This window comes from Miscanthus floridulus, chromosome 2 (assembly GCF_019320115.1).
Source record: "Miscanthus floridulus cultivar M001 chromosome 2, ASM1932011v1, whole genome shotgun sequence".
Lineage (NCBI taxonomy): Eukaryota > Viridiplantae > Streptophyta > Magnoliopsida > Poales > Poaceae > Miscanthus > Miscanthus floridulus.
In genome coordinates, this window is record NC_089581.1 from 69,377,001 (window position 1) to 69,385,180 (window position 8,180).

Here is an 8,180-nt window from a genome sequence, read left to right on the forward strand (position 1 = left end):
ATTTGACCATCCATTCACTTCCAACTCTCAATCATACGTGAATGAAGTTTGCTCCAATGGATCTAAGGGCTTTTTAGGAGCTACCTAGTGCTAGATTTAGCAAGTGTGCACCACACCTAACTCACTAAACTCATTTAGGTCAAGCTACCCGTCCATACCCCCCTTAATAGCACGACCAAAGAAAAAACAAAGTCCTAAACTACTCTAAGTGTCTCCTCAACACCAAACGACACTTAGAACTAGTCCATCCTTAACCTTGTCGTCCATCCTTTGAAAACCGAAACGATGTCCATCGTAGGGGCATGACCACCATGATAGCCCAATCAATCTCCATTACCATGACCTAACTTAATTGCCTCTGCAAAATACATGTTAGTCACAGTAATCACGTATTGACATTAATCACTGAAACCCAACTAGAGGCCTAGATGCTTTCAACTATTGATGCCTTAGAGGCACATGGGGGGAGTCTTACCATATTTGTCTGGTATGAGAGTTGATGGCGCCCACAACACTGTAGGAGAAAATATCGGCGCCTACAATACTGCTTGCGTTCTATCATGCTAGGGAGGTCGTAGGGTACTGTCCTGTAGATGTACAAGGTACGGTCCTTGGTATTATGGTTGACTTGAGTGTGCTGCCTTACTCTCTTCATCCGTTTCCTGGTCCTTACCGAGTGGGCGTCCCCGATTGGTTAGTCCCAGTCGGCTCTGATTGCGCCAGTCAGAGAGGAGCTGTGGGCAAGGGTTCAACGCATTCTCGGTCGGAGAAGCGGGTCAGAGTCGAAAGTGATGTTTTGGCCAGGCCTTCCGGTCGGAGAGGCCATCTGGTGGCGGGCTAGGGTTGGAAGCCAGGCCCTCCAGTCGGAGAGGCAGACCAGAGTCGAAAGTGGGCGTCGTTTCTCCTCGGTCAGGCCTTCCGGTCAGAGAATAGATTGTTCTTCTGGCCTGTCGCTTAGGTGTTTGAGCCGGCCTAAGAGTTGCGCGTCGTTCGTAATGTTGTCTGCTGGGCTGAGCCTTTGCTGGGAAACCGATCCATGAGGGACCCCGAGTTTATGAACCCGACACAAATTGTCTCTACAAACTTTTCAGAAACTTTTTTGGCTTTTTCCTAGAATTTGTTCCCACTTTTCTACTAGCATAATCTAATTTTTAGTAGCTCCAAGATATCTTTTTATGAGCTCTAAATACCGAGAATTTTCCCAGAATTTTTCGGAGCTTTCGGAGCGATTTTCGTGGCTAAAATATCAATTTTGGACTTTTCTGAAATTATTTTGTTCTTGAAATTATTTAAATCCAAAAATAATAATATCTCATTTTTCCACTGGCCTCAAACCCTATCGCTATATATATGTCGGTGTTGTGCTCGACGTGCTGATTCCATATCTAAAATCCTTTTTTCGAGCTACCACTTCTAACGCGCTACATCTAGCGCCAAATTTCCGACCAGTTAGGTTTCCAGCGAGCTTTTCCGGCCACCTCGGACGTCTCCGGCGAAACCCACCACCGCCACAAGGTAGCTCTTGTCATTCTCTACGCCGTAGTGTATTTGTTTGTATCAATCCTTCACCGTATGATCATTTCCGTTCGTTTCTTTATCTTCCGGTGAACTTTCCGGCGAACCTCCCTTGACGACCACGAAGCTTCTTCGTCTCCGGCCGCGATCTCCCTGTGCCGCCCGCTCCTCGTTGCAAGTCGCGTGCGCGCCGGTATTGCGCAGCAGCTGCCTGCCTCCCGTAGCCTCCGCCATGCCGCCGCCAGACGCCGCGCTCTGCAAGGCTGCGGCCGGCCCAACGCTTTGCGTGCGTGGCCACGCTCTCTGCTGGCCCAACCGGAGGGGCCCTCCCGCGCGTTGGCCATCGCACCACCGGCAGCCGGCGGACGAACCGCCCCCTCCCAAGAAGCCCCACGGCCGTGAAGGCCCCTGCAGGATACGGCCATGGCCATGGAGGTCACATACGTTCTGCACATATCTTCCAAGAAAGAAGATGCTGGTAATTACGAAATTGCCACTTGATCTTTCTAATCTCAACCGTTTAACTGTTTTAACTCCGATTTAGTTCGTTCTTATTGCGATAGGATCGTGCCGATGCGAGCTACATGTTAGTGTTGATATTTACCATAGGGAAATTTTGGGCTGGCACACTAGGAAAATGTTGTTTTGGCTGCGGCACACCGCCAACTGCGTTATTGGCTGAGATACATTGCGAATTCAGGTTCCTTTGTTGTAACACACCGCGCGCAGTAAACAATCATTTTTCCTTGTTTTGGACAGAGAACATTAGGTGACTGTACGAGTTTGCCCCTGGCTGAGTCAAGTGGTGCGACCCAACCCAATAAGCCCCACCCGGTCGCTGCCTCATCCCCCACACCGTCTTCTTCTTCCCCAGTCGGTCGTCTTCCTCTCTTCTCTCTCTCGCTCTTGTCCCGTGAAACCCTAGCACTCGATGCACCGACAGGAGGGGAAGATGGCTTCGAGCTCGAAGACAGAGGCTGCCTCGAGCACGCCATCTTTGGACGCGTTTAGGGATGGCACAAGCAACCTTCCCCTGGTCGATTGCAGCAAGTGTGGAGCTCAGTTGATTGGTCTAGTGTCAAAGCAGGACAAGAGCTTTGGGCAGAGGTTCTACAAGTGTCCTCTAATTAACCATGTAAGTTGGTAGATCTGCAATTTTATCCGCCTATTGATGTAGTTGTATGGCCGATTTCATCTGAGCATTGTTCCTCATCTTCTTTTGTTAGTTCTACATGTGGGAGGACCAATACGTTGAGTACCTCATCGGCAAATCCAAGCTTCCACGATGTTTCTCAAAGATCGGTAGAGGGTCGCCGTCTCTGGGCTTGACTCAAGCCATGGATCCAAGGATGTCCTCTCAGGAGCTGATTCAAGCCATGGAGTCTTTGAAGGAATCAATTGGAGGATGCACTACCCTATTAGAAAGCACAACCGCATCTATGAAGGATGCACATGCCGCTTTGAAGAAAATTGTTGATGGCAATCAGTCAATAGGGAGCAACATCGACAAGATAGGCGATCGTTTGCTTGTTTTAGGTCTAGCAATTATGTTCATTGTAGTGCTACTTCTCTTGGTGGTGTTAGTGAAGTGAGCATTGATTTGTCAGAGTTAATGTAGGCATCCTGTATGAACTTTTAGTTGATGTCTATCACTTATGTCTCCCTTATGTGTCAATGAATGCTATTGTATGTTCTGATGTTCTAATTTGGTTGTCAATGAGTGTATGTGTTTTAGTGCATGGCAACTACAAAATAGATCAAGTGCAAGTCAATCTAGTCTTAACATTACAAGCCATCAAGTTTGGCTTCGAGCCAAGTTACATAACAGCGACAAGTCTAAATTTAAGCCTTCAAGTTTGGCTTATAGCCAAGTCACATAACAACGAAAAGTCTGAATTTAGGCCAATTATGGTTGATTACATTACAAAGGCTACAAAAGCATAGTTCTAGACAACATTAGAAGTCATCTTCCAAAAGCATCATCAGCAGGTTGCAAACACTACACTTGCAATTATTTCACTCAACAAGCACATCCATCACCAGCTGCTTCTTGGCCTTGCCCAGATCTTTCTTCGGCTGCACCTTGTCTCCCTTGCATTGTTTTGCCTTTTTTCCATTCACTCCCTTTGTACTCTGTCCATCAGTGGATTCTGCACCATCTCTTTCCATCTTCCTCTTGCGACTGTTAACAAATGAAAGACATTAGTACAGTAGAAGCAAATTGTTACAAGTTCAAGGGTAGTGAGATATGTAACCTCCTAGTGTTGCCTGCAGGACTGTTGGTTAGTAGTGGGGCTATAATGGTGATGGAACATGCTCTAGTTTGGGATTGTTGGGTTGATGCAGTGCTTGCAGCCTTTGTCTTTTTGTTCCTCTCTTTTTTTGGCTTAGGTGCGGCTGGAGGTGGAGCATCACTGTCATACACTGTCTCATTGTAAGTCTTCATCATGTGACCAAATTGTCCACACCTCTTGCACTATCTCATTCCACTGGTTCTCCCTCCTTCTTCTGCACCCTTCATCCTTCTTGTTCTAGGTCTGCCAGCTGCCCTCTTTAGGATTGGTGGCCATAGTTTGAAACCCATGTCTACCTTGGGCCATTGGTTCCTATCTGTCATAGGCATTACAATTCCGGCATATGCCTTCTTGAACACATCAACAGAGTAGTAGTCATCAATATAGTCCTCTGCACTCTTGTTTCTCAGTGAGTTAATGAAGCAAAGGGCATGAGTGCAGGGGAGCCCAGTGATCTGCCACCTATTACAACTACATGTTCTGTTATCTAGATCAATAGTGTGTCTCCAGGTCTTCAGCTCTTTAGTTGTGCCTTGAATCTCAGCTGTGTTGTTGTGTCCTCTATGAATGACATAGTTCAGGTTTCTGCTTTTTGCATTCAGATCTTTAGTTACATGAGGAAGGATCTTGTCTATCATCTTGTTGGATAACCTTCTTCTAAGGTCATGCTTCTCCATGATCATCTGCCTTATCCTGTCCATCAGTGGGATGACTGGTTGTGCTTTCTCCTTTCTGATCCAACTATTAAATGTCTCTACAATATTGTTTGTGACATAGTCACACTTGCTATCCAGTGAGAATCTCCACCTGTTCCACAAATGTTTGTGGTTCTCCTCTATCCATTTTATTGCATTTGGAGAAGCTTTCTGCATGGTCTTGTAGTGATGCTCATAGTGCTTCTTGTTAAAAGCTCTACATGCAGGCCAAAGGTGTTTCTTGAAAACAGCCCCTCTATACCTCTTCTGAAAGTTCTTCACTAGATGCCTCATACACTCTCTATGTTCCACTCCATTTGAAAACATAGCTGTAACTACACTATCTATACCCTTGCCTGCATCTATGGATATCACAAGTCCAGGAGGTGAGCCTATTGCAGTCTGAAGCTTTTCAAAAAACCACTTCCAGCTATCTGTGGACTCTGACTCAAACACCCCATATGCAACTGGAAATAGCCAGCCGTGACCATCAACTGCTGAAGCTGATGCCAATTGACCCCTCCACCTTCCTGTCAAAACAGTGGAGTCAACACCTAAAAATGGCCTGCAGCCATTGAGAAACCCATCTACACAAGCCTTCAATGCAATAAACATCCTAGTAAACCTCATCTTTTTACCAACAGGAGCATACTCTATCTCCACTATGCTTCCAGGGTTGGTCCTCTCTACCTCTGCTTTGAAACTAAAAGCATCAGCAAAATTGTCATTCCACTTTCCCATTATTTGCTCTAGAGCCAACCTTCTCCCATCCCAAACCACGTAGTAAGATAGCATGATCTTGAACTTCTTCTCTAAATCTTTCTTTAGTTCTGCAGCTCCAGTATTTGGTTGATCCCTAAGAATGTCAATGACTCTGTCTCTGACCCATTTGTTGGTAGCCATGCAGTTCTGGTCAAGCTTGGAAGTGCTAGCACAGTTATGCTTAGCATGGAGCTTTTTTATCTGCAACAAAAAAGAAGGGCTAAATCAACTTACAAGGGCATGAAACAAACAATACACCACATATAACTGTAAATTACATAGTTAAAAGCAGGTATGGTGACCTGCCATGTCTTGCCATCCTGCAGCTCAGAAGCATGAATCCTCCACCTACACTTCTTCTTTTTGCTATTTCTGCCCTTGCAGAACCCTCTGTACCTTTTAGCCTCACTATAATGTGCATCAATTTCAAACTCATTAAGAACAGCAAACTGCCTAATTGCCCTCTTAAAAGTATCTCCATCTTCAAATGTGACACCAAGAGCAATGGTTGGGTTCTCCAGGTCAGTCACATGTTCAACAATCTCACATCCAGCTTCATCATCAACAAAAAGGTCATCCAACTCACTACAGTCACCATCAGTTGATTGCCCCTCATGTTCTAGCTGTTCTTCAACATCAGATAAATACGGATGCTCATCATTTAGACCCACATATTCTACCTCATCCTCATCCCATGGTTCCTCGTCATCTGAGAGATCCCTTTTCCTTCCCTTACCTCTCTTAGACTTAGCCTTGGTTTTGGTAGTCCCTGTCTCTGCATTGTTAGCTACGACATCTTCTGTCTCATCCTCAGCAACATACTCAATCAAAGCCAGAGGGAGGGGCTCTGTGGCAACACTAGCACTGCCGACATGGTGTGTAGAAGGTTCAACAGATACACTTTGGCTGTGCTCAACTGTCACTGTGTCATAAACTGCCACAAACAGAGGCAACCTCCTCATCTCCCAATACAGGTCCATTGCATCCATCAAGCTGGCATCAGAAGTTACATTGGTGAAAGCGGACACAGTCCTGTTCCAATAGCAAACTGATATTCCTTGATTCGAACCATGCTTCACTCTCTTTGCTATTTCATCTTTTATGTCCATCAAGTTGGTTGAATCACGATCAACAATAAGCTCAAGATTTGAATCTGGGTGCACTACATGACTACCATCATCGCAAACCTCGACATAATTTGGAACGCGCGCAGCAATTCTGCACGCCGAACTACTATCCATCCTAAAACAAATGAAAAAAATGGTAGAGAACAATGAAAAGTGATTCATAATTGCAACCCTAAATCGACCCTAAATCGACCGCGGCTTTAACGCATATTGATAACGCCAAATAGAACCAAATCACTTGATGGAGATACACTGAAATAGTTAATTGAACAACTTGCACATCAAATGGACAAAAATGCTTACCCTTCTGGAACCCAACCAAGATTTAGGCCCTTCGATTGCCATTCATTCCTCGGTCCCAAGCGATTCCTATGTTTCTCTGGTGCCATCTCGTCCAACTCCTCTGCTTGGATCTATGGACACATAGCTGCGGAGAGGAAGGTGGCGCCGATTGTGGACAAGGAGGGAGCGCGGGTGCGGAGAGGAGGGCGATGGCTAAACTGGTGGCGGCGGTGAGACTGATGGCGGCCAGGGATGGGGAATTGCAAGAGCAGCTAGGTCAACCAGGCAAGTCAAGTCGACCCAGGGGCACCCATTGTCATTTCCAAAAAGTTCTCTGTCCAAAACCAGGGAAAATGATTGTTTACTGCGCGCGGTGTGTTACAACAAAGAAACCCGAATTCGCAATGTGTCTCAGCCAATAACATAGTTGGCGGTGTGCCACAGCCAAAACAACGTTTCCCCAGTGTGCCAGCCCAAAATTTCCCTTTACCATATCATATGTTTTTGAATATTATGATTTAAATCTTAATTTGATTAATATTTATGCAGACACGTTTATAAATAAAAGCAACATAGATTATATACATCGCTCTTTTACAAATAAGTTTTTAACGTGATCAATTGCTAACATAATCATATTTCTAAATTATAATTTGTTTAGCTGAACCCACGTCACATTCAGTTATAGTAGATGCTCTCACATTTTAATCTTTTGCAAGCTATAGTTTGAGTGACTTAAATAAATATAAGACATATATATAGAAATAAAGCGTGACTAGATTTAGCTCAGTTTCTAATTAAACTGTATAGTGACTAATCTGAATTAATAATTTACACATTGTTTTGTTTAATTAAAATAAATCAAGTATGTAGGCTTTTCTATTCTTTTATAATATAAAACTTTCGGTAGTCATTTTAACGATAGTTCCGTTTACGTCGTTTATTGTAATCTTGTGACCATAGCACCTAGCTCTCTTTAAGTACGTTGTTTTACCTTGTGTGGTGTACTGTTCTTAGTTGCTTTTATGTGTTACTTGTATGTTTGTCTATATATGGTGCTTGCTACAAGTAGAATTAGAACCATTTGTAAGCGCTGAAGATCAAAAGATGAAGATTAGAATTGAAGCAAAGTATGAGGAATTTTGAGCAAGACAAGTATAATATGAGGCTTTCTCGTTACCTAATAACATTATAATAATCTTTTCATATGCATGTGTCCAATATGATAAAACATTAAGAATCTTACCTAGTATACTTTTGTTACCTTGTTCCTTGTTACCTACTGGGTTTATGTATATGGGTAGTTCTTGCTAGTTGCTCTACTGTAATGATGAAACCTCCATAATATTGGCTAATGGCATATGCATTAGTGTTTAAAATGTGCTTAGCAACATGGAATCATAAGGACTTATCTGTCAGTAAAATCCAGGACTTACGGTACAACCATGAATGTTACGTGGTTCTAGCTTTAGTTTAGTAGGACATTTTCTAGCTTGTTAGTGGTT

The 8,180-nt window shown here is 43.9% G+C and overlaps 1 pseudogene; it reads right to left on the reverse strand.

Annotated features, from left to right (window-relative positions):
* Positions 1-3,531: 3,531 nt before the first annotated feature.
* On the reverse strand, positions 3,532-6,103 carry LOC136536686 (uncharacterized; annotated as a pseudogene).
* Between the last annotated feature and the right edge of the window lie 2,077 nt (positions 6,104-8,180).